This window comes from Magnolia sinica, chromosome 2, assembly GCF_029962835.1.
Source record: "Magnolia sinica isolate HGM2019 chromosome 2, MsV1, whole genome shotgun sequence".
NCBI classification, from domain to species: domain Eukaryota; kingdom Viridiplantae; phylum Streptophyta; class Magnoliopsida; order Magnoliales; family Magnoliaceae; genus Magnolia; species Magnolia sinica.
Window position 1 is genome coordinate 28,397,092 of NC_080574.1, and position 16,096 is coordinate 28,413,187.

The 16,096-nt window shown below is 40.1% G+C and overlaps 1 non-coding gene across 1 annotated transcript; it reads left to right on the plus strand.

Moving 5' to 3' along the window:
• Positions 1–10,353: 10,353 nt before the first annotated feature.
• LOC131238182 (U6 spliceosomal RNA) lies at positions 10,354–10,459 on the plus strand. Its single transcript, XR_009167592.1, has one exon. It is a non-coding gene; the product is annotated as a U6 spliceosomal RNA (small nuclear RNA).
• The last annotated feature ends 5,637 nt before the right edge of the window (positions 10,460–16,096 follow it).

Sequence of the window (16,096 nt, forward strand, 5' to 3'; positions counted from 1 at the left end):
AACGGATGGGCCATAACTACATTAAGATGGGCCTAAACATATACGCCGATCAAATGGGCCGAGTCGAATGGGCCAAATCAAATAGGCCGAGTCAAATGGGCCTCAAGTATATCAAATCGGACCCACCCTCATATATTTTTGAGATCCAACCTATTCACAAGTTAACATAGAGATAAAAGGAGTTAAAATAATATCAGCTCAATTGGTTATACCACGGCCTTTAAAAGTTTGAACAGTGGATATTACGATCCACTATTTAAATGGTGGGTCCCACTTGAACTTTAGATTTGGCTCATCCCTTGCTCACGCCATAGAATGGTATTTCAAATGGTTGGACGGTTTGTACACAACACATGCATCATGGTGGGTCCCATAGGTAGACGGCGTGGATGGAAAAGGTGGGACCCACGATACTTGCTGCCGTGCATGGCAGCTAGAGGTGGGGGTCCACTTGCTGCCGAGTACAACAATAGTCCTGCAGACCTGCTGACGTCTAATAGGGCAGTCCTTTACTGCATTTAAGATAACAGTGGTGGTCCCACGTAGGACCCACCCTTATGCATTGATATATATATATATATATATATATAACACGTGCAGCTTCTGTTGTTTTTTTAAAAGTAGCATAGGTGGAGCCCACCACAACGTTAAATGCATATATGCTATATTATATTATAATATATAATATACCATATAATATATAAACATGATATAATATAATATATTAATATCATATACATACTATCCCGGATGGACACATGCATACACCAAAGTGGCCCCACACGTGGGGTGTGATTCCCACCGTCCAGTGATGGTGGACGGTTTGGATCAAACACAAACACCAAAGTGTGGCCCACCAACTGGAGGGACGGTGTGGGTGGGTCCCCTGGATCCCACGCCTGTTCACACATCACTGGCAGCCACCCTCTGCCAAGACCTCAGTGTTACATGAGGTATCTTTCACTCTATCTACCACGTGAGCCATGGGGGCCCACCGTTGAAATGAGGTATCTCCACTCAGTCTGCTAGCGAGCCATGGATTTGAGTGTGGAAATAGGCCCCACGCGAGCATGGTCCACCGTCTAGGGCGATGGACGGTTTGGATAAAACACATACATCATGGTGTGTCCCACCAAAGTGGGTGGATGACGTTGGTGGGTCCCATGGACCCCACCGTCAGCCCACACCCATGTCAGTACACCAACACCCGTGTCAGTACACCATGTCAGTACACAGTCCATGTTAGCCACCTCCATAGGGATCAATACCAAGACGCCCAGTGTTGAAACGAGGCATCTCTCACTCAGTCTACTACCTGAGCTATGGAGCTGGGTGCGTCCAGCGTTGAAACGATGTATCTTTCACTCAGTCCACCACGTAAACTATGGAGCTGGGCCCACGTCAGATCACACTTCAATGGCAACCACACCCACGGTTAGCCATTTCAAGGTGGGCTCCCTATGGACGGTTGGGATGACCTATAAACATCATGGTATGTCCCACATGGGTGGGGTCCGCCGGTAGGTGGCTTGGATGCCAACATCATAGTGGTCCACGCACCTCATCATGATCATTACCATACAAAAGAAAAAGGGAGAGAAGAAAAGAAAAGAACGACAAAAAAAAAAATCAAATGGCGATGGAGGGGCCCCGCCACTATGGGCCCTCCATGATCACAATACATACAAAAGAAAAGGGGGGTCCCATCACAAGTGGGCCTTGTAATAGCAAATCAATGGTGGATCACCCACCTTAGATCTTTTCTTCTTAGCTCCAATGGCTTCTTTGCTCCTTAGCTTCGATCCGAACAGAGGAGATGGAGTTTGGATGGTTGAGATGGAGGATAAGGGGGGTATGAAGTGAGCCACAAACAAAGCTCTCTTGGAGGTAGAAATGGCTTGGACGTGTGATGCTTGGTTGCTTGGAATGAGTTGAAGAAAAATGGGAGAGAGGGTTGTAAAGAGAGAGGGATGGGTGATGGATGTGGTAGTGATGGGTGTGTAAGAGCTTTTTGACTTTAGGGATAAATGTTGTAAGAAAAGCATGGGTTTGTAAGAAACTTTTTGACTTTGGGGATTGCTTGGGGATGGGTGAGAGGTGATGTGTACTTGACATGTATTTGACATGATGGGATTGATTGATTGATTGATTGAGGTGACATCTAGTAGAGATTCTCTCAGAATTCGAACGTACGGCGTTTTCCTCGCACTAAACGCTAGCCCATATCTCCTGGCTAGAGTATCGCCTCGGCACGTGAGACGCGGTATCGGAACCGCGGCGACGGCGCGGTCGCTAGGGTACAAGTCTCGGTTTGAGTTGGCTCGGGTTGACGGCGTGTGACGCAGGGTCGCGCGTAAATGCCAATTAAGGGTCGAAAGTTGCCAGAATTCGACCGGAAAGACCGCGAAAGTCTACAGAATGGTACAGTATAGGATACGGGGCTTACAAATGGTCCGCCTAATATTTGGATTTACTTCATTTTTTTGGATAATGCCCTAATATAAGTTTTAATATATGGGATGAAGGACGTGAATAAGGTACACACATCAAGGTGGGCCCCATGGTAACGGATCCCGCCCACCTCTTTAATCCATTGAAGTCACCTGAACTCTTCGTAAAAGAGTTGGTTTACTTAGAGGGCAGTTTTGCCAGTTTTGAAAATACAGATTTTAAACTGTATAAAATACTAATGCCATTAGATGCCAGGCATTGGGATGACTAATGGTGCAAAGCATAAGCTTATTAATTTAAAATTTAAAAAAGCAGGCGATTATAGGTCAATGGCCTTAAAGGTGAGTGATTATATGAAAAAATTTCTAATTTCTAATTAGTTCCTTATAGAAGCATTAAACTTAGTCGTTACCAAACTTATTCAGCAGTCTTTGTTGCCTATTTAACTAAAGAGGTTATCTTAGGAAGAAATCATTTTTGAAATTTAAATTACCCCCCTTGCTTGGTGTTTTTAAAACCTATTTCTCTCAATATTTTTATTTGTAATTAATAGTTGCAGCCTCTTTAACCCATTTCCTTCCAAATAGGTCATTTGTGTTGTAGACAGAGACTTTTCTTTCAATATGATAGCTTAGATCATGTTTCTCAATAAAAGCAATAAAAGATGGACAAATAAAAATAATAATGGCTTTATTGTCAAATTTATTAGTATAATTAGCGAAAGAAAAAATAAATAAGTAAAGGAGATTACCGACGATTGTTTGTAATGACGAAACGACTATGGCCTTGATAGTACTCCAAACCTGGATGGTCATGAGACGGTCATGGCATGAAGTTAGCAAGACTTGACTAGAGAATACTAGGTAATAACTCAGTAATCTAGGGATCCAATAACGAGGTTGTGGATATTTATAGTGCAGTGGTACATTGGACAAATGTGGAGGAAACTAGAATTAAACTAATAAGAATAGATGTTCATGGAAGACGAAAGAGAAAAACAACGTAAAGTTGAAGGCTTGTTTGATTCTATTAGCACAAGGCTCAGAGCTCTTCTTTGAGTGCTGAATTTATAATTTTGAAAAGGTGGCGGTTACGCGTAACCTTTCCTAACCTTGTCTGAGAGTCTTCTGATTAGGTAACAACCATATCCTATTTGATTCTAGAGTCCATCAAGTATTGTGCCACCATGTGTGGCAATCTCTTTATCTTCAAATAACTTCCTACTGCTTTCCATGGTTTTTAGAAGGTTTTTGGCTATTCTCTAGAGTCTCTCTCTTTGGATTAGAGTCCCAGAACGTCCCGCTATGGCAGGTTTGTGAAACTTCCTCTATACGTTAAGAGTCAAATTGTGCTTTGCGCTTGTTGGTCACATGTCATGCAATAGATGACCGCCTTTTGGGTTTTGACGATGCATACATCTCCAAGCGCTTGGCCTTTCGGCAAGATATGTGTCATCGTTAGATAGGCATCTGCAGTCTTTTCCTACTGCGGACATGTTTCTCTTTCATTTTCGTAAAAGTGTGCTAACATATAACGGCTTCTTGCTTGTTAATCTAGGTTGTGTCAGGGCAGGTGTAAACATCAAGTAACTTGCTTATTCATCAATTTTCTCCGTCAAATCGCACCTCTCTTCACTACAATTTGCATGATGGCTGCTTAGAGAAGAGGAGTGGATCACAGTGGCTGTGGTACTTGTTAGGGTTGAAAGTCGGGCGGGTTGGGTCAGGTTGGTGCTCAACCCTAGCCCAACCCAAGGTTACTATACCTCAACCCTAACCCAACCTCGGGTTGGGAATTCTCAACCCAAGCCCAACCCAAGCGAGCTTGGTCAGGTTAGTCGGGTTGTTCAGGTAAATACATGCTAATGTTTTCATTATTACATTAGTCTATTATATTTCAATACACATCTTATTTTTTGTATCTATAATTTTATTAATTATATACGTAGTTATTTATCATAAAAAACTTCATTATTCCTAAACAAACAAGCTAAAATATAGGAAAACTATTCCTTTAAAAGTCGTGTTGTGTAGCACACAATCTATTTGGGAGAGAGAAATCCGGCATATCTTATTAGCTTGAGTCATTGGAAATGATGTGGACCAATGAGACTCGACAGCACTGAAATTTCCTATGCCTTCAACACAGAATATCCATACTCAATTATAATTTATAAATAACTTACATATTGTTCGGGTTCGGGTTGGGTCGGGCAACCCAAGACCGACCCAAGTTTTATCGGGTTGGTGTTTGTATAACCTAAGCCCGTGATCGGACTCGATATATCCTGCCCAAGCCCAACCCAATGACCGGTCGGTCGGGTTGAACCCGCCCAACTTTCAGCCCTAGTACTTGTGAACGAGGATATTGTGCTAACAACAACCCTAAATCTAAATCGGATAGAAGATTGAACAACTGAAAATGATGCATCCTAGAGCTGAAAATAATGACAATGATGATGAAGAACCAATTGAAGTCTCTTGTGAAGTCAACATGTCCTTTGTTGATAGAATTATTTGGGCTTATGAGAAAAGTCAAACAAAATTTTTAGTGAACGTTCCTAAATTTTCAAGCCATCTATAACCTGATAATTTTATTGATTAGTGAGAAAATATCGAGGTTTTCTTTGATGGAAGAATTTACCAGATCTACAAAAAATCAGGTTTGTACAAATTCTAATAAATGACATGTTTTGATTTAGTGAAAAATGTTATAAGAAAACCATGAAATGTAAAGAAGATGAAGAATCTCTACTTGTGGGCGTATGAAAGCTGCACTTGAAGGCAAATTCCTACCAACTGATTAGCCAAACATCATATTAAATCATTACCTAAGGCAAAGTATGAAACTTGTTTTCTATTATGCCGAAAATCTCTATGCATTAGTAAGTCGAAATAAACAAAGAGAATAAAGCAACAACTCGTATCTCATTTCATTTCTAAATTGAAAATTCAAATCCAAGAGAAAATCATAATGATGGAAGCCTAAAACCATGTAGACACTCCACCTGGGATGAGGCTGATCTATGCATGGCTATACCTTTCCAAATCCCGAAATCCAAACAGATTCAAAGCCCATATTCAAGCTCAAACCTAGGCCCATTTAGCCAGAGTCTCCTAACAACTAAAAGACAAGAAGCCCAGGGAGGTACCCATGCTCCCCCAGGTAAAGTAGAGGAGAGAGAATTCTGCCCCCACCTCGATTATATCACTCAGGTTTGAATGACGAGTTTACCCTTGGGCTCTCACAAATTTACATCATATACCATCTCTCTCAACCAATTGAAGGATGCCAAGTAGCACATTCACATCCTCAACCAATCACAACTATCTTAGCCTTCAAACTTCATAAAAATTGTCAAAATGCCACTCACCACACTTATAAAATACCCTTCTCCTCTTCCTTTCTTAGCCCTTGTTCCAAGCTGGGTCCCATTTGGATGCTTCAGGTTGAGGGGGAAATCTTAGAAGGTTGATAATTGAGTAAGGCCTATTGGGCCGAAATCCATGTAATAAGGCCCATAGGCCCCATTCACATTTTTATTATTACGAATAAAAGCAAAGGGTTGTGGTTTTAGTACACCCTAAGCATCTCACACTCTTGCTATCTCTCTTTTCTCACTCATTTTTTTTTTCTCTTCCATCTTTCTTCTCCTTCTCATTGTAGATTCTCATGGACCTTTAAGATTAGTACAATGTATCTGTTTAACACTATAAACATGTTATTCCTTAACTACCCAACATTTTGTTCCATAAACCATGATTGGTATTATGGATAACGTATAAAATTTGCCCCTTCATTTTGAGTGGTATAGACAATGACATAAAACTCTAGAGGCACATCTCCTGATCTTCATTTCTTCCACCCAACTTGAATTCTATTGGCAACATCCTTCTCAATCTTTCCACTCTTATGAATTATTCATCCAAGGTATAGAAAATGGTCATTTTGGATTATTTCTTAGTTAGCAATCTTAATAATTTCTCTCGTATTGTTACTGCAATTGCACTCTGTATACTCTATTTGAGTCCAACTACTTTTAAATCATTTAGATTCTAAAGCACTGCTTCATAAGTATTTACACCCTCACTAGTCTCTCTAAAAAAGTTTGTTGCGTATTTTTTAAAGAGTGAAAGTTTCTGTGCGAGGGTACTATTTTTGAGGAGGGTAAGAGCCCACTAATTGGATCATCCATTTGTCATAAAAAAATTGGCCAAGCTTTTCAAGTCCCTCAATTGATTCATCGTTAGCGCTGGGCATCGAGTGGAGTTGGACCGAGTTAGGGTTGACCCGACTCGATTCGGTTTTGAAATATACCTGACCCAAACTCGATCTGACTCGGTAATGAGTCCAGCATGCTTGACCCATCCGAGTCCAGGTCAGGCCTGGACTAATACGGACCGAGTCTGAGACGGTCACAAGTACCGAGTCGGCTCGGGTGCAGTGGGTATCCACGGCTGAAATCGCAACTCACCTAGGTGCACTTGCTAGAATTACCACCTCTCCATCAACTACATGGCATCTCAACTCTGAAATGTCATATATGAGTATGCACACACACACACACACACACACACACACACACACACACACACACACACAAGTGAGTTTCAAATTGAGTCAAGTCAGTACCGAGTTGGATTTCGGGTCGAGTCGAGTCGAGTTATTGGGTGACCCGAACTCGACTTGGTTTTAGTTCGGATTGGACAAAGTCTACTCGGTTCAGATCAACTCACCCACTCGATTCGGATCGAGTTGGGTCTGAACGGTCAGGATCACTCAACCTAGACAAGAAGCCCAGGGAGGTACCCATGCTCCACCAGGTAAAGTAGAGGAGAGAGAATTCTGCCCCAACCTCGATTATATCACTCAGGTTTGAATGACCAGTTTACCCTTGGGCTCTCACAAATTTACATCATATACCATCTCTCTCAACCAATTGAAGGATGCCAAGTAGCACACTCACATCCTCAACCAATCACAACTATCTTAGCCTTCAAACTTCATAAAAATTGTCAAAACGCCACTCACCACACTTATAAAATACCCTTCTCCTCTTCCTTTCTTAGCCCTTGTTCCAAGCTGGGTCTCATTTGGATGCTTCAGGTTGAGGGGGAAATCTTAGGAGGTTGATAATTGAATAAGGCCCATTGGGCCCAAATCCATGTAACAAGGCCCATAGGCCCCATTCACATTTTTATTATTATGAATAAAAGCAAAGAGTTGTGGTTTTAATACACCCTAAGCATCTCACATTCTTGCTATCTCTCTTTTCTCCCTCATTTTTTTTCTCTTCCATCTTTCTTCTCTCTCATTGTAGAATCTCATGGACCTTTAAGATTAGTACAATGTATCTATTTAACACTATAAACATGTTATTCCTTAACTACCCTACATTTTGTTCCATAAAGCATGATTGGTATTATGGATAACGTATCATTTTGAGTGGTATAGGACAATGACATAAAACTCTAGAGGCACATCTCCTTATCTCCATTTCTTCCACCCAGCTTGAATTCTATGGGCAACTTCCTTTTCAATCTTTCCACTCTTATGAATTATTGATCCTAAGGTATAGAAAATGGTCATTTTGGATTACTTCTTAGTTAGCAATCTTAATAATTTCTCTCTTATTGTTACTGCAATTACGCTCCATATACTCTATTTGAGTCCAACTAATTTTAAATCATTTAGATTCCAAAGCATTGCTTCATAAATATAGTTGTATTTACACCCTCACTAGTCTCTCTAAAAAACTATGTTGCGTATTTTTTAAAGAGTGAAAGTTTCCGTGCGAGGGTACTATTTTTGAGGAGGGAAAGAGCCCACTAATTGGATCATCCATTTGTCATAAAAATTTGGCCAAGCTTTTCAAGTCCCTCAATTGATTCATCGTTGATTCATCGTTAGAGCTGGGTATCGAGTGGAGTTGGACCGAGTTAGGGCTGACCCGACTCGATCCAGTTTTGAAATATACTTGACCCAAACTCAATCTGACTCGGTATTGAGTCCACAATGCTTGACCCATCGAGTCCAGGTCAGGCCTGGACTAATAGTCTAATACGGACCGAGTCTAAGACGGTCACAAGTACCAAGTCGGGTCGACTCGGGTCGGGTGCAGCGGGTATCCACGGTTGAAATCACAACTCACCTAGGTGCACTTGCTAGAATTACAACCTCTCCATCAACTACGTGGCATCTTACATCTGAAATGTCAGATCTGAGTATGTACACACACACACACGAGTGAGTTTCGGATTGAGTCAAGTCAGTACCGAGTTGGATTTCGGGTCGAGTCGAGTCGAGTTATTGGGTGACCCGAACTCGACTTGGTTTGAGTTCGGATTGGACAAAGTCTACTCGGTTCAGATCAACTCACCCACTCGATTCGGATCGAGTTGGGTCTGAACGAGTCTGCCGAGTCGAGTCATCCCGTGCCCTGCTCTATTCATCGTGTCCATGAAGGACCCAATGGGAGTGACTTTTCAGGTGATCTGACCAAGAATAATGCCTATCACCGGGTTGGATTACCGAGGCTTTCAAATGCTTGAAATCTATATTACTAAGGTATGAGAAAAGGCACAAGTACGATGCATTTTCATTTAATTTCTGTAGCTTCATCATGCCACCAAATTAGAAGCCAAATCTGTTAACAATTGAATCTTAGTCAGTTGACAAGGGAGTCCGATCTAATCCACGGCAGAACCGACACAGTCGAAAAATAGCCGACGCAGTGTTGAAATTTAATGCAGAAGAATTATTTGATCCCTCATCCAAAGTTATGCAGATTATACTCAGGTTTTCAGTTTGTAGTTTAGATTATGTCAGCATAATTTGGTCTATGCATTTCTCTTTTCCTTAAGCTTTTTATGTTATTTATATATTTGTTGTATTGAGCAAGAATCAAGCTTGAAGAAGCTTATGACTATCAAACTCTATATGTAAGACTAGTTTGAAGTGTTTTCAATGCATGATATGTCATGCCAGCAAAAAATAAAAAATAAAAAAATAAAAAGAAAAAGAAATATCATACCAAAATTAAAAGTCAAAAGAGAGGAATTGCAGATAGTAACAGGTGGAAGAAAGATTATGCATCACAAATCCCATTAGTTTCTTTCATCTTATCAAAATCTGATCTCAGTTCTGCCCATAAATGAAAATCTTAATTTCTCAACCAGGGTATCATCTCACGCTTGTGTTAGTGAAATTTGGATGTGATTTTCATTAATTTGCAGTATTCATCGACACGCAAGTATGATGTCAGCTTCTCCTTCACCAGTGTCTGCTTGAATCCGGATTCATTACACATGCCTAGATCTTGATTTAGAAAAGATGTCAGCCATATACCAGATGCTAACTTAATTAGTGTATACAATTCTAATCAGATAGGGCCACCTTGAAAAAAAAAAAAAAACAGGGGACGGTCAGGAAAAAAAAAAGACCATTGGTCAATATTCAACACACGTGTTGCCCATCTGATGAGTGGCACTAGCACCTGGACGACATGTTGGTAAAAGTGTTTTCGCTTGAAACAATGTGTTGTGGCTATTTCAGCTGTTGTTGCTGTAATGAAATTTAAATTTGTAAATAGAATAGCATGATATTGAGATTGCAATGTGGTAGCAACCAAGAGTTTTGAGCTTGTGCAAGTGGGCCCATGATTACTTATCTAGACTGGAAATCTGATGGACCCCACTGATTGTACCATACACTAAAAAAGAGTGTCCATTTGACCAAATACAGCAGGGTCCACATTCAACTGAGGTTACGATGCATGCTTCATCCATGGTGGGGCTATGAGGTGAACGGTCAGGATCACTCAACCTAGGCCTTGTAACAATCCTGGTCATTGTAGTATTACTTGTAGCAAGTGGCTTCAATCCAAGGGTGATGCAAAAAATCGTTACACATCGCTTCACAACCGATAAAATTGGAACAATACAGAGAAGATTAGCATGGCCCATTTGCAAGGAAGATACACACAAATCGAGAGATGGTCCATACATATATTTTTATATCAATTTTTCTCAACCGTTAAGATCCTGCAGCTAGCCAGACCTGCACCGTTCACAAGCAGGTCCTACTAGATGGGCCACACCATGATGGTCACCTGTGGCATACCCATCATGAATCAGGTAGCAGGTTGCCATTGATGCAGGTCCCACAAGATGGGCCACACGATAATGATCACCTGGACAAACCCAGCAGGCTTCCAAAGGGATCTAAACCGTTCATGTTATCACTAGAGACTTGCACAAGCTGGCTGATCATCTTTTTGGAACAGCTACTGATCATTGCCTAAGTAAGTTATTACTTCACCAACTAATTAATCAGACACGAACTCCTCCTCGGGCGGTGAAGGGGGCTCTTGGACCTAACCTGTTTAAGAATTGAGTCGGAATTTTGGACCCAAATCCAAATATAATAAAATTTGGGTAATATTTAAAAAAAAACAAAAACTGGCACATGAATTTAATGAGCTAGGTTTGGATCCATTTAAATCTAAATTGGACCACTTATCACATTTCTACACATTATTTCATCTTATCTTATCTGTGTTGGCTATCAATTTGAATGGTATAAAAAGTAACTCAGTCATGAGTTCAATTCTATAAGTAAAGCCAAGTGGTTAATCTATTGATGTGACTTTTGGTGTATTGCACTCTCAGATTCTCACAAGTAGTGGAGTTCTACACAATATTCTACGCTATTCAATTACCGGTGGCAATCAATTTGGATGGTATAAAAAGGAACTCGTCCAAGAGTTCAAATTCGATAGGTAAAGGCAAGTGATTAGTTTGTTGATGTTACTTTTGGTATATTGTACAGTTAGATTCTCATTGGATTGGGGAATAATACTTAGGAAAAAAAAGTGATGAATTATCCTTATAGCATTGTTCAAAAGAAAATGAAAAAGTCATATAGGCACTTGACTATTTTTTATTGGGTATATGTTGGTTTTGGGTTGGGGCATTTCAGTAAGGTAGGACTCATTTAAAAACTGTGTTTTAAAGGGGTTGGGTTGCTTTTAAGAGGGCTCAGACCTGACCCACTTGGTATTTCGGGTCGAACTTTTTGACTCATATCCCTGCATGGGCCTAAAATTATCCACTGGTTTTGGGGTTGGGTCCAATGACCGGTGGGTTCAACTTGACCCATTTGCACCCCTTAATTACCTAAGATGCAATCTGTAATGTGATGGGGGACCATACTCTATCAATTCTTTGTAGCATGTATGATGAGAAAACAACCTCGGTGTGAGCATCTATAGGCTACAGCTAGCCATATTGGAAGTCAGGAAGTTGGTTAGATCATCTTCCCTTAACAAATATAGAAATCATCACTTATCACTTCTAACACAAAGGTACATCAACAAAATGATATTAAATTATGTGAGAGAGGTGTCACTCGTAATCGTAATTAATATCATGTATAAGGAAAGATAAAATAGAGAAAATACACCAACATGCAAATTCACAATCTAAGGAGAAATACGTTATTTAATTGGTTTACTTACATCTACAGATAAAACAGAAATCAAATGTGTTAGATTTGTCCGGGTTGTCAATCTCCTGGTAGCAGAAGATGGTGGGGAATATGTCAGATCCTACCAAATGCGTCTCACATCACTGGAAATAAATTTATTTACTTTACAGGTGAATGATGGATTTATTAGAAACTCTCTTTTTTTCAAAAAAAAAAAATTGAAATCCTACACAGTAAATTATGTGGATTATAAAAATCTCTCACCTAAATTCTCTTAACCTTCTTAATTTATGAAGATGAATAATGACAGTTAATTTAACTACATTAAAGTGGGCTGATGGTTGGGTTTTGTTTTTTTTTTTTCTTTTAAATTTTTTAACACGCACACACACCCCTATACACTCACCCTGCCGTGGGATTTCACCACCTATGTATACTTGAACACTTGACCGGGTGTTGAAATTCCTGAGAGTCTACTACCCGAGCAAGAGTAAGGATCCCAGTGGGCTGATGGTTACTAACAACTGATTCCATCTAATAAGTAATGGAGCCTACTAGTATGTTACATCCTTGAAAATGCATCTACAATTTTCAGGAGAAATTACAGCAACTAAGATGACAATCACAGTTCCACGAAAACACAACACCACCTTTCACAATCCAACTTGTTGATAAGGTTAAACAAATATGAATGAAAGGAAAAAAATTAATATTAGCTTGATCCGAAACTATTGTAGATCATAAAAAAAAATTTTAATGGTTAATCACCATTGTTTCCTATGGTATAATCTCATGTGAGTTGGATTTATTTCATTTGTAGGCTTATGTGCTAAAATAATTTAGAAAAATGAATGAACAAATTGGATATAGAATACATACATCAAGGTGAGCTCCATGGTAGGCCGCACACGAGCCTCTTACCTAGAACCAACAATATAACTAGGACCATAATTGTAGGCCCACCTCGATATATGCATTACAAATTCATGCCGTCCATCTTTTTTGCTACCTTATTTTAGAACATAATCTGAAAAATAAAGCACATAAAAATTTTAGGTGAACAACGCTATATAAACATTGATTATTGACCATTAAAATTTTCTTATGGGCCACAAAAGTTTTGGATTATGCTGATATTAGTCATTTTCCATTCTTAGAGGTCCACGTGACCTGATCAATAACCGTGGTGTGGTTCACCCGAAATTTTTATGTGGTTCATTTTTAAACCATTCCTAAAATAAGCTGGCAAAATAGATAGCGTGGGTATAAAATGCACACATCGAGGTGGGCCTACGGTAAGGGTGTCATCCACGTGGCTGGTTCCAGTGTAGCAGCCAAGTCCTGCTCGCACCTAATCCACTCCAACATAAGTTCTTTCCTTTGGTCCTAAGTATTGGGGTATTGGCTTTCCAAAAGCTTAAAAAAAGAATAAGAAAATAAAGTAAAAAACGGCCAAAAGAATTCGGAGAGTTACTCTATACTCTGGCGGTGTCTGATTCTTTATAGACAGGCGCTCTCAAGTTGCACGCATGACATACGTAAACTCAAATTAGAGTTTTGTTAAGCCCACACGCGTAAGCAAGGGCATACACCTGCCAGCGTGGCACATTGGTATGAGATCCAATCCATTCAATAGACTGTGGGCACTATGTAGGTGCTTTGTCACATTAATAAATTGGCCTACGCGTCAGGTGGGCCACAGTTTGGGAAGAATATTACATTGATTTTTAAAAAAAACTTCTAAAGTTTTTTTTACCGTCCAACTGTTTCTAAACCGTGGCTCGCTTGCTGAATGGATGAGATTTATTTTCATGCAAGAACATTTACACGGTCGAGCTACCGGATGGACGGCTTGGATGTTGCACCCGTGCACCAACACACTGGAAAATATGCTAGAGTGTTCACAAACTGCCTTGTACACGCGTGTGAGCTTAGCAAAGCTCCTCAATTTGAACCGCCCAAAATGCATGGCTCCCTAATCTGAAAATAAGACGTTGCTCGCGGAATTGTAACCGTTGGATACTTTTAATTTGAACCGTCCACTAAATGTCTGGCAATCACATTTGCATTACGACCTTAGCTTAGGATCTGCCTGATTTTTGGACTCTTGTCATATTGTGATCTGTAGAGAAGCTGATGGATGGAGTGGATTTCTCACCGCACTTATCCGTGGGCCCCATATAGCTTCCAGACAAGGAATGCACATGCTGAATAAACTGTGGGGCCCACTGTGATATATATGTCATTATCCATGCCGTCCATCCGTTTTTCCTGATCACTTCAGTGCATGTGCCCAAAATCGAAGCATATCCAAAGCTCAAGTGAATCACACCACATGATAGTGAGGATAAAGATATCCATTGTTGAAACCTTCCTAGGGCCCACAGTGATGTTTATTTGTCATCCAACCTGTTCAAGACATGGATGAAGGGGAAACACAAATATCAGCTTGATCCAAAATTTCTGTGGCCCCTAATAAGTTTTCAATGGTAGGCATTAAATTCCCCCAGTTTTCTGTGATATGGTCAACTTAAGCTTTGGATATGCTTTAAGTCTGGGCTCACAGTGCAAAATGAGTTGGTAAAAGCAGGATGAACGGTGTGGATGAAGCATATACATCATAATAGCCCCACAGTTTACTCTGGTACGCTACTCAGCATGCAATCCGCGTCCGGCTTGCTCGGGCCGGATTGAGCGCATGTACGTTGGAAGCGGATTGGGTACGGAGTAACTAAGCGTACTGAGTAATCTCTATGGGTCCATCGTTATTTATGTATTTTATCTACTCGGTTAATCTATTTTACCAGGTAACTCTAGGGCTTGAGCCAAAAAATGAAATATATTCAAATACCAAGTGTACCACACCTCGAAGTCATTGTGAATTGAATGTTTACCTTGAAAATTTCTCGTGGGACATGGAAGTTTTGGATGAAGCTGATATTTTTGTTTTTCCTTCATCCATGTTTATGTGATCTTATGAACGGGTTATATAACAAATAAACATGAATGTCAGCCCTAGGAAGGTTTCAACGGTGGAAATCATTATACCCAATGTTTCCTGTGGTGTGGCCCAATTGTGCTTTGAATAAGCTTTGATTTTGGTATCAACCCCTTAAATGAGCTGTAAAATCGGATGGACGGCGTGGATAAATTACTTACATTCATGGTGCAGCCAAAAGAGTTCACTCAGTACGCAATCATATTTCATGTATGGTGGGTGTCGTAACAGTATGATAGCACCGGAAAACTTCCATCGAAAACCTTTTTTTTGTTAGCTCGTTAGTACACCTACGGTCAGTTCACACTTCACTGTTGGCCACCCCTACAGGAATCGATACAAATACCTGTGTTAGAACAAGGTATTTTGATACTCCGGGCAAGTGTGATGAATAATACGCACCCAAAAACGAGGTATCTTTGATACTCCGGGGCAAGTGTGATGAATGATACGCACCCAAAGTTACTTAGAAAGCTCTGACGTGGCATACAAATTAAATTATTCGAATTATGGGTCCCAATATAAGTGTACTGGGAAACAAAATTAGGCTTATTGATTATCTGACTATAGGTTCTTTGGACATCTATTGGACGGTTGAAAACGAAAGATATCCAATCTGGATTCCACCATTAGTCAGTTCACTTTGTGCCGACGTATATCATGCATGTGTGCATGCCATCAAGGGTCATACGTCGCAAAATATCGAACAACTCCTTATGCCGGAAGCGGATTGGCTGGTGTACCGCACACCAGCTATATAGCTGCACTATTGACGTCAGTAAGTTCTGTGGGTTCCATCATGAGGTATGTGTAATATCCAAACCGTCCATCTACTTGACGATCTTGTTTTAAGGCTTGATCCGAAAAATAAGACAGATGAAAAGACCAATGGACCACACTGCAAAAAACAGTGGGAGATTGAACATCTACCATTGAAACCCTTTTAGGGTCACAGAAATTTTGGATCAATATGAAATTTTCTTATCCTCTTCATCTATGTATTTGTGACCTTATTAACAGATTGGATGAAAAATTAACGTTATGGTGGGCCGTACGAATTTTTCAACGGTGAAAATCATTATCCTCGCTACTATTTTGGTGTGGTCCATTTAAGTTTTGGATATGATTCAAATTTTTTTTTCTAATCCTCTAATATAATCT